Source organism: Pollicipes pollicipes, unplaced genomic scaffold (assembly GCF_011947565.3).
Source record: "Pollicipes pollicipes isolate AB1234 unplaced genomic scaffold, Ppol_2.1 Scaffold_7086;HRSCAF=8400_pilon_pilon_pilon, whole genome shotgun sequence".
Lineage (NCBI taxonomy): Eukaryota > Metazoa > Arthropoda > Thecostraca > Pollicipedomorpha > Pollicipedidae > Pollicipes > Pollicipes pollicipes.
Window position 1 is genome coordinate 22,464 of NW_023596997.1, and position 27,936 is coordinate 50,399.

At 62.9% G+C, this 27,936-nt stretch overlaps 1 pseudogene; it reads right to left on the reverse strand.

Moving 5' to 3' along the window:
- Window positions 1-354: 354 nt before the first annotated feature.
- LOC119108937 (neurofibromin-like) lies at window positions 355-27,936 on the reverse strand (annotated as a pseudogene).

Here is a 27,936-nt window from a genome sequence, read left to right on the forward strand (position 1 = left end):
GCGCAGCGGGAGGCGCGGCGTTCCCAGCACGGCACGCCGCCCCTGGAGGGCGGCTGCCGGCGGAGCGACCCGCCGGGGTGGCGCCGACGCTGCGCCGGCTTGTCCGGGGCTGAACGGGCCGAAACGGCCGGCAGCACTTCACTCCCATAGCGTAGCAGTAACCGGACCGTAGCGGAAGGCCTAGGCCGCGCTCCCAGCCATCAGGCGACGACATGACATCGCGCAGTCCGTCAACGGACCGCGCGATGTCGAGGCTGTCGCCCACCTCCTCCAGCACTTGCGTCCTGCCTGGCGACTCTCCGCGTCGGTGAGACGGCCAGAGACCAGAACCGCTCACTGTACCAAAACAGCACACACATTTTCACCTGTATTTGGCAAAATAAATAGTACATTAATGTGCAGAAACAGCTAAATGACATCAAAATACGGAGATTTCTGCTACGGGCCGACGTGGGACCGGAGAGTGAGTTAACAATTGAAAATAGATGCCTACGGTGGCAGTTTGTGATGGCGTGGCCAGCGGCTAGACCTGACTAGGGTGCAGACCGGCGCCTCACCCTCCGCCCACCGACACGAGCCCCATCACAGGAGGTGGACGTCCGTCCCGTCCGCCGGCGGCCGCGCGGCTAAAACCACGCCGCGGGCCACGACCGCACGCGCCTCCCGGAGCCTGCCGGCTAACGCGGGCGGCGCCAGAGACACATCCGACTACACAACATAGCCTACAGAAACGCGATGACTGGACATGGTGCGAGGCGCCGGGCGCGCGCGTGTACGATCTACAGTGTGCTGTATATACATTATACATCTATAGGTGGGTGGGTGGGCGGAGCAGCGGCGGCCAGCGCGCGCCGGCCGGCCGCACGTGTCGCGGTAGCAGCATCGCGGTGGGCCACGGGCACGCGCGCAACGAGAACACTGACGGCAGAGCAGCTGTGGCGCGGCCGGTGGCGCCGCGCCACGGGAAAACACCGCAGTTGTAACTTATCTGGTGGCCAGGAGATGGCAGCCCGAGACAGTCAGGTACCGGCAAAATGGGGCGGGTCGACCGCTACCCACAAGAGATCCGTAGACACATCGAAGCACCAAATACAATTGCTCCACATTTAGAACGGGTTCTGAAGACAAACTGAAATAAGAGAAGTCGTGTTAGAGGAGGCAATGCGCCACCGCTCCATTCAATGTTAATCGCAATCAAACATTAAACCCACCGTGCAGGGCCTCGTCGGATCAGCACCAACACACAGACAAACTGTCACTGTTATACTTGCAGCCAAGATGTGGTGCCACTGCGTCACTTGTCCCGCTTGGACTCAAAGTTACACACCAGCATGGCCCTTCCCCACCAACACCCACTAACCAGTTTGTCTGTGACGGTGCAGCGCCAGTCTCTCCCAGTGCAGCGACCAGCGCCCCGCTTCCCCGGCAAGGGCGCGGTGTGGGTGCGTGGCGTCCCCTTCCCAGCACCGAGTGCGGCACCCCCTCCCCGTTCCCAGCATCAGTATCGAGCCCGGTACCTCTTCCCAGAACCGAGTGAGGTACCCACCTTCCCAGCACCGAGCACGGTACCCCCCCCCCCCCCCCCCCCCTCCTAGTATCACGCGCAGTACTGGGGACACATTCCTAGCACCGAACATGGTACCCCTTTCCAGCGCCAAGCACGGTATCCCCTTCCCAGCACCAAGCCCGGTACCTCCTTCCCAGCACCAAGCCCAGCACCTCTTTACCAGCACCGAGCGCGGTACCTCTTTCCCAGCACCAAGCCCAGCACCTCTTTCCTAGCACCGAGCGCGGTACCCACCTTTCTCGGTGGGCGAGCCGACGGTGGGGCTGGAGAGCGAGCTGGACGCGTTGACCGTGGACGACACGGACAGCAGCGACGGACAGGCGGGCAGCTGGTCCGGCTCGTGGTCGCCAGCCGACCAGCACGTCTCCACCATCGCCTCCAGACAGTTGCGGAACAGCTCGGCGTTCACGCCCGTGCTGGTCGACTGCCGGCGGGGAAGCGCGCCGCGTCAGGAGCCGGCACAGCTGTCACGTGGCTGAGAGGCGGCGGGGTGCGGCACACCTTCTGATGGCCGCCGCGCCGTCACACGCCGCTCGTGATCACGACACGCTCAGAGCGACCACACATCCCGCGCGAGCGAGATCGGCCCGCCCGACTGAGGCCGGTAGCGCGTGAGCTCGGCTCGCAGTCCAGCGTCACGCCGTGGCGCGTGCGGCCAGCGCAGAGTGCGCCACTGCACACTGCTGCCCCCCTCCCCCGGTCGGCGGTCTGGCAGAGCCGCGCGGCCGCGGCGTCCACCGGAGGCGCGCCGCCCCGGCCCCGGCGGCTGGCCGCTCACCTTGGTGAAGGGGCCGGCGAAGCGCCAAAGACCGCCGAAGCCGTACGCCTGGATCGAGTGCAGCTGCTGTGACACCGTCTCGTGCTCGGTGGCGATCATGTTCTGGATGATGCACTGCACGCAGGTCAGGATCACCTTGTCGTAGCAGTTGGACAGCACCTGGTTGATCTTGGCGTCCAGCAGACAGTGGCTGCGGACGGTGCCGGTCTAGTCAGCAGGACGCTCCGAACCTCCACCGGAACAGTCCAGGAGCATCTGCCTCACGGCGTCCGGGCGGGAGGAGCCTCATGGCGGCTGCTGATCGCTCCTTATCGAAGGTGACCATGGTAGCAATGGTGGTGACCGACAACGGCCAACAGTCCGCTAACCACATGCCAGGGCATATCGTGATACACGACGACAGACAGTCTAAACTGCCGGCTATCTCGACGGCATTTATGACTTGACACGGGAACACGCTCGCTGTATTATTCAGGCTGCCGGACCTTTCCCCAAGCCATCTTGGGTGCAGCATGTTATATCACTGCAAAGACGGCGGAAACTGCTCCCACAGCGAGCCCACCTCGAGCCACGAGCCCGTCTACCGGCCACCCGCTCTCGGCGCCCCTACCGCCGCTCAACTCACATGACGGGGAACACCTTGGGGAAGACGACGGACGCCTCCGCCAGGTACTCGTAGAGCACGCGCGTCTCGGCGCCGTCCGTCGAGTGCTTCACCAGCGTGGCCAGCACGGTCAGCGCCAGCACCTGGATCTGCGGGTCGGTCAGCACCTCCGGCTCCAGCAGCAGGTTGTTCTCGTTGCTGACCGAGACGCGCGCCGATCGCTCCTTACTCGGCATGGACGCCGTCTCCAGCTGCCCGCACGACAGTGACGTCAGGGGCGGAAGTGACGTCAAGCCGGCGGGGGTGACACGAAGGGCGGGGGTGACGTCAAGGTCGGGAGTGACGTCACGCGCCGGCTCCAGCCGGAACGGCGGACGCCTGTCGGCGGGGCGGAGACGACTACACACAACACACGGCGGCAACGGCAGGTCAGTGACCATCCGCATACCGGCGGCCCCCGCAGCGACAGCGAGGGGGTGAGCGGGACAGCGAGTACAATCGCCGCACGACTTTCCCCGGCCGCTGTACTGCAGCTGTTTCCTACCACTCACCACCGCGCTCAGCTCCAACCCCAGAACCGGACCCTGATCTGCACCATTCCATCTGCAAAACAGTAGTCTACGCCAGCGACGGGCGACAGCTGGACACAGCGCAGCTGTCGCCGGGCGGACGCACCTTGTGCAGAGCTGCCTGCAGGTGCACCTCCTTCTTGACAGATGGCGTGGGCACGGACGAGGAGCGCTGCGTCTTGAAGACGGGCCGGTGCGGCTGGCACAGCTGCTGCGACTCCAGGTCCAGGCTGCGCCAGGCCTTGCCCTCGTCGCCGCTATCCCGAGCTGCCTTCAGGCCCGCCTGAGCAGCAGGCGCGGGAGTGACGCACGGGGGCGGAGCGGACACGGTTGTGGCGGACGCGGACATGGCACGGACCCAGCACGGCAGACACTGCAAAGCGGACATGGCAGAGAGGCAGATAGACGTCACGGCAGATGCGGACGAGGACGAGGCGTCGACCGAGTCAGACTCCCGCAGGGTCGGCGCATGGTGCATGCATGACGTGCACTGATCTGAAGTGACCCGCCTCGCAGCCGACACCCCGATACCCAGCATGACAGCAGCCTGGCCCAACGTCAAGACCTCTAGCCGTTCCAGTGGCCGCGCGTGCCGTTCGTGATTCTCTCCCGTGACCGCCCCACCGGCCGCCCGAACTGCGCTTCGGCCCCGCAGACAGGCCGCTCACCAGCCCCGCCTCACCTGCAGCGCCGGGGGCCGGCCGGCGCGCGGCGGTGCCGGCCGCGCCGCTAGCGCCGCCTCCAGGCCCGTCTCGAGCCGGTCCCAGGCGGCGCGCTGGGCGGCGGCGGCGCGCGGCTGGCCGGCCGGCGTGCCGTCCTCGCGCAGCGCCGGGCTCGAGCCGCCCGACGAGCCCGGCGTCACGTGGTTGGGCGAGGCCGAGCTGCTCGACTGCTTGGCGTCCGAGGCGCCCTGCCCAGCGACGACGGGTTACGTCGCAGGCGGTGACGGTCACGGTGTGACGGCGGAACAGTCGGAGGCAGATGCCCACGGAACATCACCATTAACGACACGCCGGGCTGAAGGCGAGGCGCAGCAGTTGGTCACAGACCAAGGAAATCGATGTGCAGTACACTTCCGCAACCAACACGAGCACTGCACATGCAAACGCGGCCCGGACCTTTTGATGGTGATGATTGGTGTTTTCGAGCGCGCTAATCTTTCATAGTACGGAAGTAAGGCAGGAATTGCGTGCCTTGCGAAAGCCATGGTGCCCCACGGGTGACCACGCGCTATTCTGCAGGATCCAAATACCCCCGGCCCGCCCTCTGACCGCCTCATCCCTGCCACCGCACTGCCATCCACAGCGTTCCGAGCCACGTCAGGCCGTCGCAGAACTCAGCGGGACTCGAGGAGGCTGGCGTCAGGGCGACGAGCGCGGTGCGCCCTCTCACCTGCTGCTGGAGGAGGCTCAGGTTCAGGTGCAGGTCAACGGCGAAGCTCTCCACCGAGCTGGCCTTGGAGAGCACCCGGTCCACGGAGAACTTGAGGTGGCAGCGTGAGCGCACCTCCTCCGACACGGACACCAGCGCTGCGGGTCAGATGAGGGACGGCCGCCGTAAGCGCGGCTGACAGACTGACAGACACCCCCAGCGCTGCGGGTCACATGAGGGAAGGCCGCCGTGACCGCGGCTGACAGACTGACAGACACCACCAGCGCTGCGGGCGTCACGGCGCGGCCGACGGCGCAGGCCGCCGCCACCAGCGAACACGACCGCCACACTACACACAGACCACCCACCGACAAAACAGAACTGCCATCACCAGACAACCAACAACCGACCCGCCGGCCTGGCGATCAGACAACAGCCAAGCTGGTGGCTACATCACAAGACCAACCAATCCAACCACCAACCACCTGACCAACCAACGCAGCGACGCCTGCTCCCGGAGTCGTGCTGGGGGGCGTCGCGTAGCCATACCGCGAGGCTACGACATGGGACGATGCCCGCTTGTATACGGTCCGTTCACAGGACCCGACCAGGTGGCCCCGCGAGATATGGTGTCACAGAGTAACCGGACAACACAAAGGGTTTCCCCACGAGTCCTTCCCTCAGCCCTGTCACAAAACACGCCACACCGGCACAGGGACTGGTCGCTCTATGCCAGCCGCGCATCGAAAATGACCTTGCGAGTGACCCCTGCGTGACCCGCCATGTGGGCGAGGCTGACTTGAGGCACGTCCGTCTCGTCACGCAGGCGATGCTGTGCCGGCTGACCTCTGCCCGACCTGTCCCGTCCGCGCTGTCACCCTGGGCGACCTGACCCACCCGTCATGTAGGCGATGTTCTCCTGCGTGACCTCGAACTTGTCGCGGCCGTGGGGCTTGGCCACGATGTTGAGCAGCAGCGTCAGGATCCACGAGGTGCGCGAGACGGTCGTGCAGTCCGGATGCCGGAACCCCTTCATCAGGTGGCCCACCAGCGCGAAGTGGAAGTTGGCTGAGGGAGGAGAGGGAGGAGCCGGGCTGTTAGCCGGCCGGCCAGCAGCGCTGGGTGGTCTTCATGTCACGCCCCGTCAGAACGGCCACCTACCTGAAGCCATTTGTAGCCTCTAAAAGGCAGCAACGCAACGCCGGAAAACGGCGCAGAATGCTTGACCGCGACGGCCGTATTAAGTGCGAGACACACATCACGCATGGCGACGCATTTTCCGCCACACGCATACGGCCAGCACACCATCCATTTGACATGGCTCCGACAGTTTCGTCTCAAACCCATCGCATTATCTACGAAGTGGAAGACAGCGCTGCCCTACCTTTGAAGCTGAGTCCGACTGACTGGTCGAGCAGCTTGAAGTACCACTCCAGCGGCTCCCGAGCCGACATCATCACCTCCTCCAGGCTCTGCCGACACGGCGCCGTCACGAGGGTCAGATCGCGCCGGCCGGCGGCACGCCACACCGGGTCAGCCATATTGGGTCTGGGCACATGCACGCACAGTCACGGGGTGATGCCGAGCTACGCCAAACACGCCTGCGGCCAAACGGACGCGCGATGGCGAGGTGGTGAGTCTCGGCCGGTAGCGAGGGTATCGCGCCTCGACGCGTCATGGATACCCGGCAACAGAGTGAGCACGACTGCCGTCGCGAGCCGATGGGGAATACGACCGTTTCCTTCCGTCCACCCGGCAGTCCGGGCCGACGCGGGAGCGGGACCACATCGGCACGACAACCTCAGTACCGCGGTGCGGTCCGCCGTGCGAGTCAACTGGCGCGCACAGCTGACGACGCCCCGTGTTACAGACGCCGCGGCTACAGGCGAACGCGGCTCCGCACACTGCGACCGCCGCGCGCGCGGGGCGAGCTGGCACACGCGGCTGACCTCCTGGTCGAAGATGCCGTGCGCGTCCAGCGTGTGCAGGTTCTGCTCGAGCAGCGCCAGGCCGCACGCGTACAGCGACTTCTCGTCCAGCTGCAGCACCGAGATGGCCACCCAGAACAACGCCTGGTGGATCGGCGACTCCTGCGGCACGCCAGCAAGCCACCGATGATGAGGCGGAACGCAACGCAACGCGGCGCGACTGCAATTTTCCACGTCACCCGCGCACGTGGTCACCCAACACCACTCGAACGCCCTTGACCTGGAGGCAAACGCGCCTAACGCAACAATCTGTTTTCTTGTAATCTGTTGATTGTGACACTAAACAAGAAGGCAGCTTGAATGCCCACCACCGGCAGAACGACCCCCGGCCCGCCCAGCGCGAGCCACCCCCGGCGGACGGCTCTGTCGACTCACCGCCCGCAGCTGGGGCTGCACGCGCGTCAGGCACATGATGATGGCCTCGATCAGCGTCATGTCGGTGAACCGCTCCAGCGCCTTCACCAGGATCCGCAGCAGCTGCTTGATGTCGTAGTCGGTGATGGAGCGGCCTGATAAAAACGCGAGGGGTCACACACAGGTGCGGCGCCGCCACCCGAACGACGCGGTCTTCGCCGAGGCGGAGACGGTATGAACTGGCTTGACGTCGTCAGCAGACAACAGACGCAGCACGTCCAGACCGGCACACAAAACGCGAGCCAGCGCAGGCAGCATCGCAGCATCACGCACCACACAAGCAGGGCATCACATTCAAGACCGGTCGGCCGGTCGCCGGGTCCTGCACAGGCGGTGCCCTACGCCGTCGTGGCCTCTGTCCGCGGCCCGACGGCGTCTGCTCACTGATGCAGCCGAAGACGATGAGCGAACGCGGCTGCAGCGCCGGGTTGTAGCGGAAGGCGAAGCTCTTGGCCAGGTCCTTCCACACATCGAGCCAGTCGCAGTCGGGGATGTCGCGCATGCAGGCCTCCATGATCTCCAGCAGCGCGTCCGTCACCGTCTCCAGCGAGGAGAGCGGCAGCGTCTCACGGTCAGCCGCCGACAGCGTTGAACGGTCCGGCGCCCTGCCGCGCAGGCGGAGGCGGTCAGCGGTGCGTCAGAGCAGTGCCGAGGGGCGGGGACCCACGTGGGGCGCGCGCACACGCACGCACGCACGCAGAATGGCGGGGCCGCCGGCCGCGACCACCCACCCGCGAGTGGACTAGCTCCAAGCCGCACGCCACCAAGCGAGAGGCTCGCCCAGGCGTTACAAGGCACCCACACTCGGACCCCGACCTGGATCAGCAGAGAAGCACACACGCCGCCGTCGGCTCGGACACGCGGCCACGCACCTCAGCCACCGCTCGCCGGGGCTCTTGAAGTTCATGCGGAAGGCGGTGACGGCCGCCGACTTGGCGTTGTGCAGCTTGATGCCGAACAGCTGGTAGAACTTGGACAGCGAGAACTCGTCCAGGCTCAGGCGCAGCACGCGCTGTGTGTCCTCTGGCGAGGCGGGGCGGGGCGGACGGCGTCACAGAGAGTCACGACACGATCAAGGGACGTTCACAGAAGACATGGCCGCAACGCCGCACATCTTCTGAAGTTGACGCGACTGATGAATGCACGTCAGAAAACAGGACGCTTCGTAAGCCCTAGACTTCGCTGAGACTATCCGGACGTTCTTGCCGGGATGCACATGACCCACAGCGTCCGGCCCCGCAACACAGTACTCTCCGTCCAGTGAAGGAACAGCTAAAGCGACCTCGTTCACAAACCAAGACCTCGTGATAAACCGCCACAGAATCCTCACATAACCCTAAATCCCCAGAGAATTGCCGCCTCCCTCGAGCATCGAGCGGGCGCCGCTCCTCCTCACCGGAGAACACCGGCTGCGTGCAGGTACACAGCGAGTGGATGATGTTGATGACCATGCCGTGCGTGCTGGCGCGCAGACTGAGCGGGCCCATGCAGACGAGCAGCGTGGCCAGGTGCAGCAGGTACGGCAGGTGGTGCGACACGTCCAGCCGGTTGTTGAAGGACAGCATCAGCAGGTAGCGCGCCAGGATAGCGATTTCGGCCCAGTTCATGTGGTCCTCCAGTCGCGCCGTCGGCGAAGTGCACGTCTTCATCACAACCTGGCGGCACCAACCAACAAAACCGTTCCATCCACACCAGATAAGAAGTGCCGTGGCCAAAACCTGTCGTTACACTATGCTGCGGACTTAAGTCATGTTATATGTGAGATAGGTGTGAAAATACTCCGTCGACCATTGAACAATGACAGAAGCGCACGATCCAAAGGTATAACACACACAACACGCCTGAGCAGCACAACCGACATGCCGACGCGAGCACAACCAACCTGAATAGAGGCCGGGCTACTCAACCAGCGCTCAACCACATCACCCGATCCACAGGTAGGCGCCACATAGCTCAACGCTTGAGAATCGAAACAATCCGTCCCTCCGTCCCCCCCTCCCCCTCCCCACCCCACCTCATCTCGCGCCACCCCGAGCGCGGTCGGCCCTCCCGCCGGCCGCCGTCAACGCACCGTGCAGAGTCGTCCTATGACCTTCTTGGCCACCAGCTGGACATTGGGTGAGACGAGCGCCACGGTCGTGTCGGCCATGATCTCGGCCTGGATCGAGCCCAGACCGCCCGTCACTGAGCGCTGGATGAAGGCGTCCAGTACCATGTCGATCAGGTCGGACACCTGCGGGGGTGGGGACACGAGCGACGGAGTGTCAGCGTCCGGAGACAGCTGGCCCCTGACGGACGTCATCGATAGCACACAGGTGATGGGGTGTCAGAGCGAGATGAGCCCGTCCAGCATCATGGTGACCATGTGAGACGTCTGCGGGAGATCCCAGCCACGCTGTTGATAATGAGCAAGTGCTGCACAACTCGGAAAAATTTGGTCTGGATGGAGGGGTGCATGGCCTCTGCCGTACCTGTCCGATGCTGCCCCAGATCTTGGCCTGGATGGAGGGGTACATCTCCTCCTCCTCGATGGTGAGCGTGATGAGCCGGTCCAGGATCAGCGCCACCTTCTGCCGCTTGGTGTCCTCCAGCTGCCGTTTGGTGCCATCCTCTGAGGTCTTGCAGAACCTGGCGGCGCGCCGGCCCGCTGTCAGGGATCGGCGCCGCCCAGGGCTGGACTGATGAGCCGGACGAGGCCCGACACCGGCCGGTCCAGTGCCACATCAGGACAGACACCGGTCTGTCCAGCGCCACACCAAGACAGACACCGGTCTGTCCAGCGCCACATCAGGGCAGACACCGGCCGGTCCAGCGCCACATCAGGGCAGACACCGGCCCGTCCAGTGCCACATCAGGGCAGACACCGGCCGGTCCAGCGCCACATCAGGGCAGACACCGGCCCGTCCAGCGCCACATCGGGGCAGACACCGGCCGGTCCAGCGCCACATCAGGGCAGACACCGGCCCGTCCAGCGCCACATCAGGGCAGACACCGGCCGGTCCAGCGCCGCATCAGGGCAGACACCGGCCCGTCCAGCGCCACATCAGGGCAGACACCGGCCGGTTCAGCGCCACATCAAGGCAGACACCGGTGACGCGTCGTCCCACACTCACACGATATTGGCCATGCAGCAATCATTAGTCCACATACATGGACTGACAAGGACGCTCCCATCTCACTGTTTCGTTGCGGCCGGACTGTTACCTGCACTTGAACACCGCCGCTTTGACGGCGAGATGGACCCGACGGGTGGCGAGCTTCACCACTGGGACATCTCTGCGAGCCTCGTGCACACAACCCCACAAGTGGCGGCCTCGGCCGGTGCGGCCGACTCACTTGGTCAGGTTGGGCAGCCAGGGCGTCATGTATTCCAGGCACAGGTGTTTGTGCTCGATGCTCGATTGCCGGAAGCCCTGGATGCACTCGTTGAGGAACTCGAGCGTCAGGTGCGGCTCGTTTTGCGCCAGCTTCTCGCTCACCGACTTGATGAAAATGGTGTTGTTGGACGGTATGCAGAGACCTGGCCGGCAGACGAGACTACGTGTGAGGTCAACTGGCAGCGAGCGGTCGTCAACCCTGGCAAGGTAACTCGAGATAATCGCCGATCTAACATACAGAACAGCCCTTCAGGTTTGTGAGCAAGTGATATCTGAACATAATTGTAAACACTACGACACCACGAAGCAATTCGTTGCAGTCTGGATGAAGTCCTTCCCAAAGATGGTAACTGAAACGAGCCAGGTCAATCCTCTCAGGTCCCTCCCGAATCCTACCCGAAACACAGCACTTTCAGCACCCAGGAATACCCCGTGACATGCCCGTCACAACAGCACCAACTCGTGGTCCTTCTGCCCAGACACGCCGAGGATGCACCCACCTGAGGTCTCGAGCAGCTGGCCCTCGATCTTGAGGTCGAAATGCTGCGTGAGCGCGCAGAGCAGGTTGTAGGCGGCCGTGCGCAGGTTGGGGTCCTGCGAGCCCAGGTTCAGCAGGGCCATGTTGAGCAGCGTGCCCGGCACGTCCTTGGGCCGAATCTTCTGGTGCACCGGCGCCGACACCTGGCGGACAGGCGCGGCGGATGAGACAAGCGCGGCGGATGAAACAAGCGCGGCGGATGACACAAGTGCGACGAACGGCGGCGGGGAGCTGGCGTAGACGGTAGCCGGCAAGCGTTTGGTCTACGACGGACGAGAGGGCCGGCCCAATCTAATGACAGCGCCGCCGCTGGCTTGAAACTGCGCCAGGCTGAAACTGAGCCAGGCTGGGTTCGACTGTAGTGAGATGACCGCTCCCGCACGACTAACGCCGACACTCCCATAGATTGGCCCATGGCCACGCTAAACGTCACCGAGTCACTACTAGACTAATATTCATCAGGCCAGACGCTTCAGACCACGACCTAGGCATCGCTCCTCGGGACCGCTCCAACCCTGCTCCCGACACTGACACCGGCGACGTCGAGAACTTCGCCCTCACCAGACCGGTGCCCCGCCCTCGCTCGCGCAGCAGCGTCCCGCCGCCACTGACCGGCTGGCTGAGCTCGTATCGCTTGCGGATGTGCAGGATGGCCGACACGATGCTGTCGCAGTCGATGTGGATGAAGCTGAGCGGGCCCGACTCGTTGGCTATGGTCAGCGTGAACTGGTTGTCGTCCACCAGGCAGACCTCCTCGATCTCCGAGGCGTTGTACACGTCGTTGAGCAGCACCGAGTGCGAGAGCACCTTGTTCTTCTCGGTGGAGGTCACCTGGATGGCGTTGGGTCCCACCTGGCGGCGTGCGGGGGAGGTGAGCGGTCGCCGCTCGGTGACGCGTGGGGATGCGGATAGCAACGCTGACCAACACCGCCGCGACACGGGTCAGATGCGGACTACTGTGGCGCGCGGGGGAGACCGGCATCAGTTCACTTACCCATGACCAAGACATACGCGATCGCCATGATTGAGTGTTCAATACCGCATGCCAGGCTCGACTTGAGCTCCCCAACTGGACATCTGATGCAGACGATCCAGCATAGCTCCAACTATGACCTAGTTTTCGCCTAAGGGCACTCTCGCATCGCGTCCGTCGCACAACATGGACCCAGCCCGTAGGGCAGAAGGGCGGCCGTCGGAGCCGTACCTTGATGGCGACCTTGGTGTCCTTGTGCGAGAGCTTGAGCGCGTTGTTGAACACTTTAAGGTCGTCCTCTAGCGCCAGCGTGGTGGCCGGCAGCTTCTGCTGCTCCGGCTCGATGAAGTCGTTCAGTCGGCTCGGCGTGTCCAGGAACACGATCTTCTTGTTGTTCTGCGGAAAGAACGTCATGACATGAACACAGAGCATCAGGACCTGCGCTCCTTCCCACAAACGAGAAGAGCATAAATGACACGATCGCGTATTTCCAAGCATTGCAGAGCCGTTAGTTATTCCGGCACCATTGTCCAACAGATAAGCACGCGTCCCGACGGGCAGCTGGGCGCCTGATCAGTCCGGCGGTCCGATGCGCGCTTACCTTGAGCGGCGCCAAGATGCGGTCGTGGTACTTTGTGTACTCGCGTACCCACGAGTTGGCGTTGTAGATGTAGGCCCAGTGGATGTTCTCGTAGGCCACCTGGGGCAGCACGACGAACCACTTCTGCAGGAACTCGGTCCTGCGGCCAGGAGGGTGGGGGGCGTGTCACGGGTGTCACAGGGGGGGGGGGGGGAGGGGGGGGGGGGTCACGACGAGGCGCGTCACGTGGTCTCACAGACGATCGCCGGCGGCGAGTGGCCGGCCGCACCGCTGGCTCCACAGCTTAGCTACCGCGGCGGTGGCAGGCCCGCACACTGGAGCCGCTGACGGCCCACTGCCCACCTGCCTATCACGGCCGCAACAGGAGCCGAGGCCATCACCACCACCCGTCAGCACAGCCGGCCGGCGCTACCATCCGGACTGCTCGCCCCGGCCGACGGTCTCAGACGGGGGCGTCGGCGGGGCGGCCCCGGGAGCGCGGCGGGAGGCCGGCGCCTCACGCACCTGAACCGGTTCTCGCTGCATATGTGCGTGAAGTCGACCACCAGCTCGAACGGCTTGTGGTAGTACGGCTTCAGCGTCAGGATCACGTGGTAGATCAGCAGGTCGCCGTTCGTCTCCCCGATCCTGGGCACCACCAGACGTGACAACAGAGCTGCTGGTGTTGACTGCTGACCGAGGCAGACGCACAAGAGGAAAACACCTGGCGTCCAGCATCCCGCATAGCCCGCACTAGCCCAAGAGCAGTTACCCTGACAAAGGCAAACACTGGAAGTCCGGAACTCTGACAAAACAAACACTCATGGCGACGACCGTTATGTTCGCGTCAACAAATCCTTTCACTGGATCGGTGACTGCATGAAGAAGTAAGTCCCCATTGTTCACTGTGGGAAAATAATCCACTCCGACGTTTGCCCCAAGGCAGGTGGCCGCTGGTGTGGTCATCGACACTGACTTGTATCGCCTGGCGATATAGTAGAAGACCGGGTTGCCGGCCTTGGACGTGCCCGCCTGGTAGAATATGCTGAGGTTCTTGATGCACTTGAACTCGTCCTTCTCGTGCATGTTGTGCTTGGACATGACCTCCTCGAACATGGTGCTCGTCATGTCCATGCTGTTCCACCTGTCGCCGTCCGCAGGCAGTTACAGCTCGTCCAGCGAACGTACGTGAACTGACAGAGGCATCGTGGATAAGCAGCCGATGCATTTACATGACGCTCTCTGGAAAGCGATGTTGCTACCGTCGAAAGGACTGATGCTTCACCATAGCACTGCTTAAAACAATTATCACGTAAACGACAAATCTTCTCATCCACAATGTGTACCCAACGCAATCCCAACGTGGCACGTGGTGAACGTTGTCACCCCACCAGCCTTCTCACTGCCAGGGGTCCGGAGCTGGTAACCCAGGCCGCCCGTCCCCTCTGGGCCAGGCCGGAGCAGCCTCGGCCCGGCAGCGCCGCCGGACGCCGCCCCACTCACGGAAGAGGTAACCCAGGCCGCCCGTCCCCTCTGGGCCAGGCCGGAGCAGCCTCGGGCCGGCAGCGCCGCCGGACGCCGCCCCACTCACGGAAGAGGTAACCCAGGCCGCCCGTCCCCTCTGGGCCAGGCCGGAGCAGCCTCGGGCCGGCCGCGCCGCCGGACGCCGCCCCACTCACTGCGAGTCGAGCGGCTTGTGCTCAGGCGGCCCCAGGTACGCCAGCAGGGTGGCCATCTTGTCGAACGGCCGCCGGCCCACCGCCTTGTGGTCCCGGCTGCTCGACAGGTACTCGCCTGCCGGCACCGGCGGCCGCAGGTCAGAGGCGTGCTGGACGGGCCGCACCCGACCGCCGGGATCGGGACACTCGAGGTGCGGCGCTGGCAACGCCGCGGGGTGCGGCGCCAGGCCACGTTCGACAATTGGGATAGAGTTGTGTGATAATTCATCCGCAGCTGCTGACATCACAACGGCGGTATTGGCAACACGCGGTATTTGAAGGGTAATTATGTGGGCTGCATACTGTGACTACCGACACAAAGCGATCCCGTTCGGGCATCCCGTTCCATCGCTGCTTCAAGGCCAGCGTCGCGTCTCTGCAGCTCTAAGGCCCGACACGACACCTCGTGCCGGACACGGACACGGGCACGGACACGGACACGGACACGGACACGGACACGGACACGGACACGGACACGGACCGGACCGGACCGCACTAAGCGCCCAACTGACCGATCTTCTCCTGATGGTTCCAGAGCAGCCGGTGCAGCGCCAACACGTTGGCGTCGCTGATGAACGAGATGGAGTGGCTCGCCTGGTCCACCGTCTCGCAGTCGGACGCGATCTGGATGAAGAACCTGACGAAGCACATGCCGGTTACCAGTCTGCCCCGCACGACATAGGCATGCCTGTAAACGACAACGCCGTCCTGAGGTACACAATGTATTTATCTGCAAGTTGCACAAGTCACAACACATTGTGCACCCCTTTTTATGGCAAACTCTTCCAACGCTCCACAGCAGCCAGCAAATACGTGTTTGTACACACAACGTATAGCCGACATCACATACGCGGACCAAGCTACCACTGATTCATCCAGAGCGCTCGTCCGCCGCGCGCAAACATCACCCACCGCCTGCCGGCCTCGAAGTTGCTGCGCAGGAAGTCGTTGAAGGCGAGCATGTGCTGTTCTTTGCTGAACTCGACGTGGTTGGCGATGCTCTGCAGGATCTTTGACATGAGCATGAGTCCGCGCTTGATCTGGGGGCCTGGCTGCCGGTCCACGATGCCCATCTCGTACGGCGTCACTGGCGACCGCGGGCAGGAGGCGCGTCAGCCGTCGGCGACGTCACCAACATGGACAGCGCGGCCAGCCCAGCAGCCCTACAGAGTGGCAGCGGCGGGCGGCGCCAGCTGGCGGCGGGACATAGCCCCTGCCAGTCAGACAACGCCGCGTCCCCCGGGCCTGTAGCCAAAGACAGCACACAGCCGACAGTTCGGGTGGGGAGCGCCTCTTCCCCCCCCCCCCTCCCCACCCCCGCCACGATCGTACTCTGTACCGGCCGCCACCCGTCCGCCCGGAGCGCACCGCGCCCTCGGCAGCCGAGCGTCCGCAGCTCGCGCGGACGGCGACGCCGCCGGCGCCACTTACCAATGGCCGGGTTGATGAAGCGCAGGAAGATGACCGTGCCCACGGCGCCGATGTTGTTCTGCGGGAACTGCGGGAACCGCTTGCTGAGCACCTGGTACAGGCAGTGGCACATGATGCGCAGCTGCGACGGGAACCTGTCGGTCCAAACACGGATCAGCCGGCGGGTATCGGGACGGGCACACGGGACAGCCAGCGGGTACCGGGACGGGCACACGGGCCAGCCAGCGGGTACGAGGACGCCGGACATAAGGGTCAGCCAGCAGGCACCGGGACGCCGGGCACACGGGTCAGCCAGCGGGCACCGGGACGCCGGGCACAGCCACGGCGTCACTGCAGTCGTCCCATCAGGACGCAGCGCGAAAGCCAGCGGACGCCGCCAGCCGCCAGTAACGACCGCGGCACAGCCGGCGGGCCGGTCCGCACCTGTCCGCCGACGAGATGATGCCGTTGAACACCTTCTGCGTCAGCTCCATGAGGTTGCTCCTGTTGTCGTCGACCGTCTCGGCGCCCTCCAGCCGGGACGGGTCGACCTCGTACCGCTTGTTCGGTTCACTCATCAGGTCTGTCGGCGAAAACGCGGTCAAACGAACCATCCGAACGCTGTCACCAACGCGGCATCAACACGGACATGGCAGGACAACGGTGGAAGACACACACACAGGGCTGTCCCTCTCCGGTCTGTCCACTGGAGTCACACCCCTCTCCCGTCACGATACAAATAACGGAATTCTTCGCTGTTTGTATCTGTAAGTCATAAACAAGATTCACTACCAAGCGCACACCAACCATCCTTGCCGCAGATAACTTCACCAGGTAAGGCGCGTACCACAGTATGCGTGACAATATCTCACGCCCTCACAAGAGGCGCAACGAGCATCAAACATCACTGCGACGTCGCAGACATACATGTTACAACGTCGCGGCGGCTCTAAGCACGCGCACGACCGGACGGGGAGCCGGACGCACCCTTGATGAGCGGCTCGAGCATGTTGTGCAGGTAGCTGGTGCCGTAGATCTTGAAGCAGAACGCCATGATCTTGGAGCCGAGCGAGTTGCCGCGCAGCAGGGTCTGCATGCAGTCGGTGATCTCCACCTCCTTGTAGAACATGTTCCACAACAGTTGCGGCAGCAGGTGTTTGGCGTCGAACAGCGTGACGAAGACGCGCGCCAGCTCGTCCTGCGATCACAGCCGGCTCGGTCAGCGTCGGCACGGTCTGCTCGGTCAGCGTCGGCACGGTCGGCTCGGTCAGCGTCGGCACGGTCGGCTCGGTTAGCGACGGTACGGCACGGCCAGATTGGTCAGCGACAGCACGACGCGGCTGCCCCTGTCAGCGACGGCACGGCACAGCACGGCTCGGCCAGCGACGGCACGACACGGCCCGCTCGGTCAGGGCTGTTCAGGGGGCCCCAGTCCGCACATGGCACACATCGATCGACAAAGAGGTCACGCAGGGTCAGCATGGCTCCCCCCGCACGGCCATAGGACGTCCGTGCGGTACTGGGGCTTTGTGTGTCATTGGGGCTTTACGACGCACTCAGCTGCTGAGGCTATATGGCGTCACCTGCCTCCCACCCTGGCAGGAAGGGCGGGCACCGCGGGGAATCGAACCCCGTACCTCTGGTTTCCCAGACGCGCAGTGGTTAGCGCAGACGCGTTAACCGCTACACTACCGGCACCCCTGGGGCTGAACGGCGTGCCTCTAAGCCTGGAAGGGAATGTGGGCACCGTGGGGAATCCGACCACGTACGTAAGGTTTCCAAAACATCCAGGGTGACAACTGAACTATCAGCACTCCGCGGAGACGACAACTGAAGGCCTAGAGGTCACACAACGTGTACACAAGACCCCAACATAGAGAAGGTACAGGGGGTCAGTCCACTGAGCTGCCGTCGATAGTCAGCAGGAGGTTACAAACATAACTCGAACGCAGCCTGACGGCGGCTCACAGGCTGACCGAGGCCCGGGCCGGTCCCCCCGAAGACCAGGCGGGCGGCAGCCGGCCGCAGCACGCCATCCGCCGGCGGCGGCCTCACCATCTGATTGGTGGTGACCACGCTGGCTAGCGCCATGGCGATCGGCAGCTCGCCCTTGTCGCCGATCATCGTCACCAGCTGCACCAGCTGCTCGAACCTGCCCGCGCCGTCACCGCACACACCGTCACGGTCGCCGGACACGGCTGCCCCGGCGTGGCCGGGGCCAGTCGGCCAGCGGCGCCGGCGGCACCGGCCGCTCCAGCCAGCCCGCCGTCACCACAACGCGTGCCTTCTGTCACGCGACATATTTTGCACACAATGCTCCTCAGTGAAAAATGTGTATGCATAGTGCATGAGCATAGTGTATGCACTCACGTAAGTTATTGTTTTTGGGAGGCTCGCATACAAAATGAACTAAGATAGCGTAAAAATCTAGGCAATTGTCTAAACTCAAGAAACGGTATACCACATTGGCAACATTCTCAGACATGTGACATAGGCGCCCGTGGTCTGGGTTGACGCCTTTCTCAGCAGTGACGCCGACTCGACGCGCCGGCCTGACTGACCTGTCGGCCAGCACCGTCTCCGCCAGCATGTTGAACTCGGTGCCCTGCTGCAGGATCTTGGTCAGCACCTCGATCACGGCCGCGCGCGTCTGCAGGTCCTTGCGGTACCCGAGCGCTGCCGACACACGCGCGCGCGGTGACAGCCGACACACGCCGCGGCTGAGCCCCGGCCCGCCCCGCGGCTCTGCTCCCACAGTCTGTCTGATCGCCGGCACCGGCGGCCGCGGCAGCGACGTCAGCCGACACCAGCACCGGCTGACAGCTAACGGAGATGCCAGCGGGAGGGGACGAGAGCGGCATTTTTCGAAGCTCAGAAAGCAATATAAGCCGTGCGCTAGGAACATCATGGCCACGGATCCCGAGATCAAGGATCTCAAAATAACGGGACTGCCCTGCGCCAACGTGTGTAAAAACGGTTGGCAACACTAAAAATAACTCGTAATTGGGGCTTTATATCTTATCGGCTGCCAGCGTCATTTGGAGATGGGGCAGTTGGTAACAGATCAACGAGAAGACAAAAGGTTAACGAGACCACATGGCTGGCGCCAAGCATATTTCCCTCACTCTTACACAAAAGAGAAGCATGACACGCTTACGGGCAGCGCACGTAGGCACACGCACCCATCAACCAACAAAAAGTCATCATCAGCACCAGAATCCTTCTCCACAAGCTGTCGCTCAGCTCAGTCCTCTCTACCCCACCACCGCGCGCCCCGCCCGCGCGGCAGACGCCGCCTGGCGGCTCCGGCGGGCGCGGCCTCCACTCACGCAGCGACCGCCCGCTCCGCCAGCGCGGCAGACGCCGCCTGGCGGCTCCGGCGGGCGCGGCCTCCACTCACGCAGCGACCGCTCGCTCCGCCAGCGCGGCAGACGCCGCCTGGCGGGCCCGGCGGGCGCGGCCTCCACTCACGCAGCGACCGCCCGCTCCGCCAGCGCGGCAGACGCCGCCTGGCGGCTCCGGCGGGCGCGGCCTCCACTCACGCAGCGAGTAGCTGAGGCCCGAGTCGATGTTGGCGCCCAGCAGTTGGACATGGCCTGGATGGTGGCGTTACGGAGGGCGGTCGACTCCTCCGTCTGGTAGCCGTGCTCTGACACCTCCTTCTCGCCCTGGGACTCGGTGTCGTTGAGCAGGTTCATGAACAGCGTCAGGTACCTGCGCGCAGAGGCACGGGCCGCGGCTGGAGACGCTGAGTTCGGGGCTCGCCGCAAACCGGCGCTAATAAGCGAAGTGTGCTTCAGGGTAGCTTACCATAGTCACACTAGTCAAATACTAGTCATATTTATCGCGAATATCTGTTCGTGTAAGAACCACTTATTTGCTGACACATTACTTATATCATTACTTAATAGCTTATACTGATCAGCCCATTACTTATAAAGTTATCACTTTTACCTATTCAAGAGCCAGTACACATTGGGCATAGGCCGATCAGCGGACGTACAGCATTGGCTGCGCAATTACAATATACATTGCATAACGCTGGTCTGCCCTATGGGGATGCCTCGAACACACTTCATATAGTGCCGATGCGGGTCACACGTATGTTATGGGGAGGTCCTGATGAATACCAGCAGCAGCCATTCTGTTTTCGCTCCGGTCAGCACCAGCGTACGGACGTCAACACAGGAATAAACAACACCCTGTCGTTGCGCCCCGCCTCACATGTCCCTGTCACACCCGGATGAGTGGGACGGGTGTGACACGAGCCGCCGATGCTCACTTTGAGAAGAGATCGGACTTGGCCTCCATGAGGTCCCCCCGGTCCGACTCCTCGGCCTGCAGCGGCAGACCGCGCAGCAGCGCCGCCACCGCCTCCATGCAGGCTTGGTCCAGCATCCTGATGGAGGCCCGGCTCATCACACGGAGCGACTGCACACGAGACCGCCGCCGCACTCAAACGCGGCTGCTCTCAACATCTCGACACGGGCAGGGCTCATCACACCAAGCGGGCGGACCGGGCCTCCACCGCCTCCACACACGCCCAGTCAAACATCCTGACAACAGCAGAGGACGCACGTGGCTCGGAGACTGCTCTTTGTTATATCTCAGGACACGCGCATCGATAGCGCCGAGCGCGATCAACATCCACTGCCAACACCTCCACTGCCCCGTGCCGGGTGGCATCACACCAGAGGCTTCAGCCAGTCAATGGCTAGCACGGGTGTACGGACAATACCTATTGTGCACGATTCCATGGTGGATTCTGAGGATTCCGCACCGAGTAGACTCGCGACATCCTTAGCACCAAGCGCGATACATATACAGTGCCGACACCACCACGACAGACCCGCAGCGCCCAGCACTCTCCCGGACGGAGGTGCCCACCTGGTGAGGCTGGTGACGTCGCCGGAGCCGGGCGGCGCCAGCTGGTGACTGTTGCCCATGACCCAGTCGGTGAGGTACTCGACCATCTTGTTCCTGAACTTCATCTCCTGCCGGAAGGCGAGGTCGTCGCGGTGCTGCATCATGCGCTCCACCAGCTGGCACAGCTTGGTCTTGATCTGGATCGTGTGCACGGTGATGTCCAGGTAGCGCACGTACCTGAGGACCGGCCCGGCAATGAGCGGCGCGCGGCCCGACGATAAAACACAGCCGCTCGTCCGAAAACGGGAGGAATACCTGGTAACGTCCCGCGAAATCCAGATGGTCTATCCCACTCACACCGCCCTAAAACAGTGGAGATACAGACAACACAACGCAATGAATAGAAGGTTATGCGCTTCCAAACACATCCACGTCAACAAACACATCCGAACAAGTGAAGAGCGTGTTGACGTGACAGTCTATCCTTTAATCCCACAGGGCAAACCCGTGCTACGACACCAGCCAGTCATCCCCGAGCCGGGCGGCCTGACGTCCAGCCGCCGGCCGGGAGCCGGCCGGGAACCGGCCGGGTGCCGACCGGATGCCGACCGGGGCCGACCGGGAGCCGACCGGGAGCCGACCAGGAGTCCACCGGGAGCCAACCGGGAGCCGACCGGGGGACGACCGACAGCCGACCGGGGACCGATCGGGAGTCAGCCAGGAGCCGACCGGGAGCCGACCGGGAGCCGACTGGGAGCCGACCGGGACCCGACCGGGGACCGACCGGGAGCCGTCCAGGAGGCTAACTGGGAGCCCGACCAGCTGGCCGCCCCGCAAGCACCAACAGCCGACTCAGCAGACGTGTCCGGAGTCCGTCCCACCTGACGATGCAGAGCATCATGGCCTCGATCGAGCTGACGCCCAGGTGCTCGGCCGGCTGCTCCATCTCGTTCTCCAGCACGTTCTTCATGATGAAGATGATGTGTTCGATGAACTGCGTGTTGTTGTCGTTCATGATCACCTGCCGGCGGGGGGCGCACCACTAGCATCGGCAAAGTGGCCAGCAGCGTCATCCCACCACCGTATTTATCCAAATTACGCAACATCTGGCTGCATTATAAACTTAACTTACACTTGGTATACATGAATTTAGCATTATGCACCTGGCTTCGTTGCACACTGAGCCGCTGGAGAACAGATGACGTACACTCCTCAAAAGGACTGGGTCCTCAATGCAGGGAACGCTTTGCGAGAGCCGGAGGGGGTCACCAGCTCAGCGAGCCAGCCCGCGGTGCGGCTGGCCCCGACACCACTGCAACAGGCCGTCACAGGCGTAAACTGGACCGATAACACGTGACAGGCCCGTGACTGAAGAAGTGATCGCTGGAACACCTTTCGAAAACGTCGCACACCTGTCCCTGAGAGTCGAAGAACTTCTCCACTATGGCCTTGATCTGGTCGAAGAGTATGGGGTACAGGAGGGGCGACATCTCGTATCCGACGAGATCCTTCACGTTCTTCTGGATGGTGGTGCCGAACTTCTCGTGGGAGCACACCAGCAAAGGGAGCAGATGGCCGATGAACCTGAAAACCATTGGCACGGTGAGTTCATGGCCTGACCGGCCTATCGTATATCAATGATCGACAATGTTGAACATAAAATATTCGCTTCAGAAATATACGTTGCACGTCGCGCACATTCACAAGGTGTATTCACTCCACATCATCTATAGCTCATACCATGCCATGCTCTGTCAGTATGTTTTGTGACACCCTTTCCAAAGAAAGCTAAAACCTACACCCACCAGCTACCGCTAAATATCTAGCCAGCTCCCCATCACACATCTCAGGTACAAACAACCCAGCGATCCCCACGAAATGACGCAAGGAAGCACACCAGATACCTGACAACGGCTACTGCGTGGCGCACTCCTGCTGCGCCCAGCCTCCAAACACAGACACGGACCGCTCCCCTCCCTCCCATCGCTCACGGCAGGCACTCACTGCGTGACGGGGCAGTACTGCACGTCCTGACTGGAGCCGGAGAGAGCGTTGTACTTCTTGGCCGCGTCGGACAGGTTGCAGTTGGTGGGCGAGCGACTGGCGGCCGGTCGCGGCAGACACACGCCGCCCAGCGAGCACAGGAAGCCCGTCATGTTGGCCCACTCGTTGATCTGGTCCTGCGGGACGCCGCGCCGTCTCAGCTACAGCTGGCGCCTCAGCACAGTCGGCGCCCCAGCTACAGATGGCACCTCAGCTACAGTCGCCGCCTGAGTTACTGTTGGCGCCCCAGCTACGGTCGGCGCCTCAGCTACAGTCGGCGCCTCAGCCACAGTCGGGTCTCCCGTCACCATCAGCTGACTCCGCCGACGCATCCAGAGCGGCACGCTACGCCTGGCAGTGCGGAGAATGCCCGCGCCTCCACGCCCGCCCCGCCCGGGACCAGGCCACGCGTGGGTCCGCCCGGCAGACGAACCACGCCCGTCCAGCAGCGCCGGAGTCGGCGGGCGCTCCCGCCGCACGCTGGACCGCACAGCCTCCGCGAGCCGGTCGACCAGCCCTCACCTCGAGCTCGTGCTCGGACGTCTGGTGCGAGGCGCGCCGCTTGCCGGCGCTCCGGTACAGCGCCTCCGACAGCTGCGGGTCGTCCACCTTGCCCTTGTTGAGCACGTGCAGCCGCATCACGTGGTTCCACTTGTTGTAGGTGTCCTCCCAGGCGTTGAGACCGCCGGGCGTGCAGTACTCGACGCGCCGCAGCAGCGCCATGATGCGCTTCTGGAGCGCGGCGCGTCCTGCGGCGCCGGCCCGCTCCGGTCAGCTCAGTCGCCGCCGGCGCACGGCCGCCGCGCCGCTCGCCGCCGGCCGGCGTGTGGTGTCCGACCCCGACGGACGCGCGCGCCACCAGACGGCTGTGGTCGGTCAGCGACGGCCGGCGCACCAACAGTGTGGGGCGACACGGAGCCGGATCTGTCTCGACGTGTTTACGCCACGCAGATGTTATGTGAAAGTGTGGGTAACAGATACTTGTTACCGGTGAGGGATGACGATTAAGTTCACGATGGATGCACTGGCTGGTAGGCCCAGCTCAGCCTTGATCTACGTCTAGGCTAGCGTGTGATTCTAACTCAGCAGCTGTCAACAGTCTGCTAAACTGGGTTCGCATTGCATGTTTCCCCATAGCGACCGTGAATTAACAACTCTGATCTTGTGTCACCCTGTAAGAGTTCGGGTCAAGGTCAACAGAGCGAACGCCTGCGTACTACACCTACGACGACACTACGGAATCGGACAAAATAGAAAGCATGCGGTACCCGGGCAGGTGTACATACGACGGACCATGACACATGCAGCCGCTCACAGCCAACCACCGACAACACCAACGTTCAGAGGACCAGCACCACGTGACCACTGCACGGACGGGCAGCGAGGTCACGTGACCAGACTGCGGTACAGGCTAGACCGCGGGTCCGGACAGCTAGCCTAGCCACGGAATATGGCGTTGCTTCTGCCGGGCTCCGTACCGCACTGCACCGGTGCCGCACACTCCGGTGGTACCGTACAAAGGCATGGTTACGCCTACAGCCCGCATTAGCAGGGGCACTGGACATCTCTTTTTTGTCTTAAAAATGGCCACCACACAGTAGTTAGCAGCTGGAATAGACATCACGCCAAAACAAATATAATTATCTGGTGGTGTAGCCGCATGACCGATTTGCGCATGGCTGAAGGCCGTAAGGGGAACGCATGGATCTAGGCTATTTCTGGCACGAGCTTGTTTCCCAATTGAATCTCGCAACGTGGAGTGGTCCGATATCGTGGTTCAGCCTGCCTCGGTCAAAATGGCATCCGAAGCAAGGAGCGCCATTCAGTCCATCAGAAGGCAGCTCACGGCCTTGCGTCAACAGACATCAATCCTGCGTCGTCAATGAAACACAATACTACAGCTGTAAAAGCGCGACGGTGACGACGACAGGTAATGTGGTGAGATGGGAGTGGGGGTAGCTGCTCAGACCATTGAGCCACTAAAAATGCTCATGAGCGAGCTTACTTGCGACACCTAGGTACCCCCCGCACATCAGCGACAGGTCTTAAAACGCACAAAATGGAGACATATTACTCGTTGACGACTTCTCCACGGGTTTTTCAATGGAAGTTTCGCATTGGCGGACGTCAACCAATACTTCAACTCCGTATTTCAACGCCAAAAAACAACAACAAACCACCAGGGATGGGGGAAGCCTATCTGCTAGCTCAGTGAACACAGCGTTTGACACTCCCGCTGCGTGACCGGCATGCGGGCTCGACTGCCGACACCGCTTGGATGTAGTTCGCCGCTGACGGCTTACTCGCACATGGTCGCACACGAGCCTGAGCTACGGGCGGCCGCGCCACGGTACTGTGGGGCAGCCTAGTCCGTCAGGCGACGCTGCCCGTGGAGCCAGCAGCGGTCTATCAGGGCGGTGGAGCTACGATCCTCGCACGCCAACCCGTTTGCTGGGATTATCACCCCTACACCATGCCGGCAAAGCGATCCGCCAACCTACGAAAATAAAGAAATTGAATTATATACACTTCTGGCGGATGGCTTACCCTTACCGTATGTAAGCTGATGAACACCGATGCCTGATATTCAACGCGTGATCGCGGTATGAAAAGAGAACTGAAGCACCTTACAGTGCTGAACCCCCTCCCTCCCACCCCGGCCCACCCAAACGAGCTAGAACTAGATCAGGTGGCACATAGCTTGCCTTCCGCCCCCCCCCCCGCCCCCTCCCCAGGCGATTGCGGATTTGGTGGACAGGTCGTCAGCGGCCTGCCCTTGGACAAGGCAAAACGAGACAGACGCCACAACGGAGAGCGGACCCAACGGGGAACGGCCGCACTGAGAAGATGGAGCCCTGGAGAACAGCCACACCTGAGGGTGGCCACACTGGGGAGCGGTCACAACATGGAGCAGAACGACAGGGACAGCCACACCGGGAAGTGCCAACACCGGGGAAAAGGAACACCGGGAAGCGGACCCAACGAGGAGCGGCCACACTGGTGGGAAGAAACACTGGAGAACGGCCAAACCGGGGAGCAGCCATGCCGTGGAGCGGCCACACCGAGGAGTGGCCACACCAGGGAGCGGAGCAATGGGAGCAGCCACACCGGGGAGCGGAGCAATGGGAGCAGCCACACCGGGGAGCGGGAGCAATGGGAGCAGCCACACCGGGGAGCGGAGCAATGGGAGCAGCCATACCGGGGAGCAGAGCGATGGGAGCAGCCACACCGGGGAGCGGAGCAAGGAGCAGCCTCAACAGGGAGTGGAGCAATGGGAACAGCCACACCGAGGGAGCGGAGCAATGGGAGCAGCCACACCGAGGAGCGGAGCAATGGGAGCAGCCACACCGAAGAGCAGCCACACCGGGAGACAGTCACATCGGGGAAAAGGAGCGCCAGGACGCGGACCCAGCACGGGGCGACCACGCTGAGGAGGGGAGGAGAGGGAGGGGGCGAGGGGAGCGCAGCAGTGGGAGCGGGCACACCGACACGACGGCCTACTACGACGCAGCACGGAGAGGCGGCGCGCGGGCCGCGGCCGGGCGCCGGTCCCATGCCATGCGGGGCGCACGCCGACGCCGTACGTTACCGGCCAGGACGGGCTGCACCGGCGAGCGAGACTCCTTTGTGGCTGGACGAAACGTCACGCGGCGTCAGCGAGAGGCGTGAGCCACGTCAGGCCCGTCAACACGCGAGCACACTGCGCGAGACGCGCGCTGACAAGTCGCACGTGACGTCACTGGGGTGTGGTCGGCGGCACTGGCAGGCCGCGAGCGTACCTGTCGTCAGCAGCTGGGAGGCGGCCGCCAGCTCCTGGTACACACTGTAGTTGGGCAGCAGCTGGTTCACAGTCACCTCGTCCGACACGGATCTGGAGGCGGATGGCGGGCACACCCGTCAGGTAGTATAACGTGTGTGTTCACCAGATGGGGTGGAAAATACGGGATGGTTGATGTGTTGACGGTGAGCATGGCGGCAAAAAGTACCCCGACTTGTCTATGAAGTGAAAGCAAATACCACAGCGACGTACAGCGCAGAACTCGAGAGACGGATTTAGCCAAAGCCTCTGTTCCCGAACACGTCCCTATATCCGGCGCTGTCTGCCAGCGGACGTCTGAGAATGTTGCGCACCGGGTCCGCCTCAATGTTGGAGCCGGACCACTCACCTGATCTCGGCCTCCTGGCAGAGCAGCGAGAAGCAGGACATGGCCACGAGCACGGCGTCGATGTCGATGCTCCACAGGTACATGAACAGCACCACCTGGGGGCGAGCACGTTTCATTGAGCAGCGGCGCAGAGCGGGGGACGGTGCCCAGGCGTCGCAGCACAAGGCGACGCCACTGAACATCCGAACCCGGGTATGCCTGCAAATCAGCAAACCGTTATTTCCGCCAGAACATCTTCCCGCTACATTCACTACAGCATCCGGCAGCAAAACACCACTGAACCGAAACAACATCTCACCCAAAACATCATCGCACGCACAGCCCCGCTCCGTTCCCACAACCGAGACCGTGCTGGTGGTCGCCGCAGTACGTCGGCGACACGGGCCGAGAGGCGGCCAGCGCGTCGCCGCGCCGGTAACGCGGCGCTACCTCCAGCTTGATGTGGGCGTGCTTGCAGATGGCTTGGTGGCTGCCGATGTTGGCGTGGTCGCGGTGCTTCAGCAGGAACGTGTTGCGGCAGACCAGCACCTCGCGAAGCCACTTGAGGATGTCGGTGTAGTTCATGATCTGGTGCTGGATCAGCTTCTGGGTGGTGGAGAACAGCACCTGCGAACTGCACGCGGAGGTCCGTCACCCGATGGTCCAGCAGCGGGTCCACCAACACCATTCAGCCATCCACTACAGCACACGGGGATAGCCGCGGACCGCAGAACAGCCACCGTCTGCTTACTGGCATTCCCGACTGACGGCTGATGGACGGCTGACAGTTCGCTGACTGACCTGACGTCCCAGAACGTGTTGATGACCGACTCCGGGTTCCAGTTCTCGATCTTCTCCGGCTGGTGCAGCACCAGGAGGGCCTCCATGGCCTCGGCCGCCACCTCCGGCATGGTGGCGTTGTGCACCAGCGACACCAGGCCGTTGATCAGTTCTAATGTCGACGACTGGATCTCGATACCCGTCTTGCCCTGGTT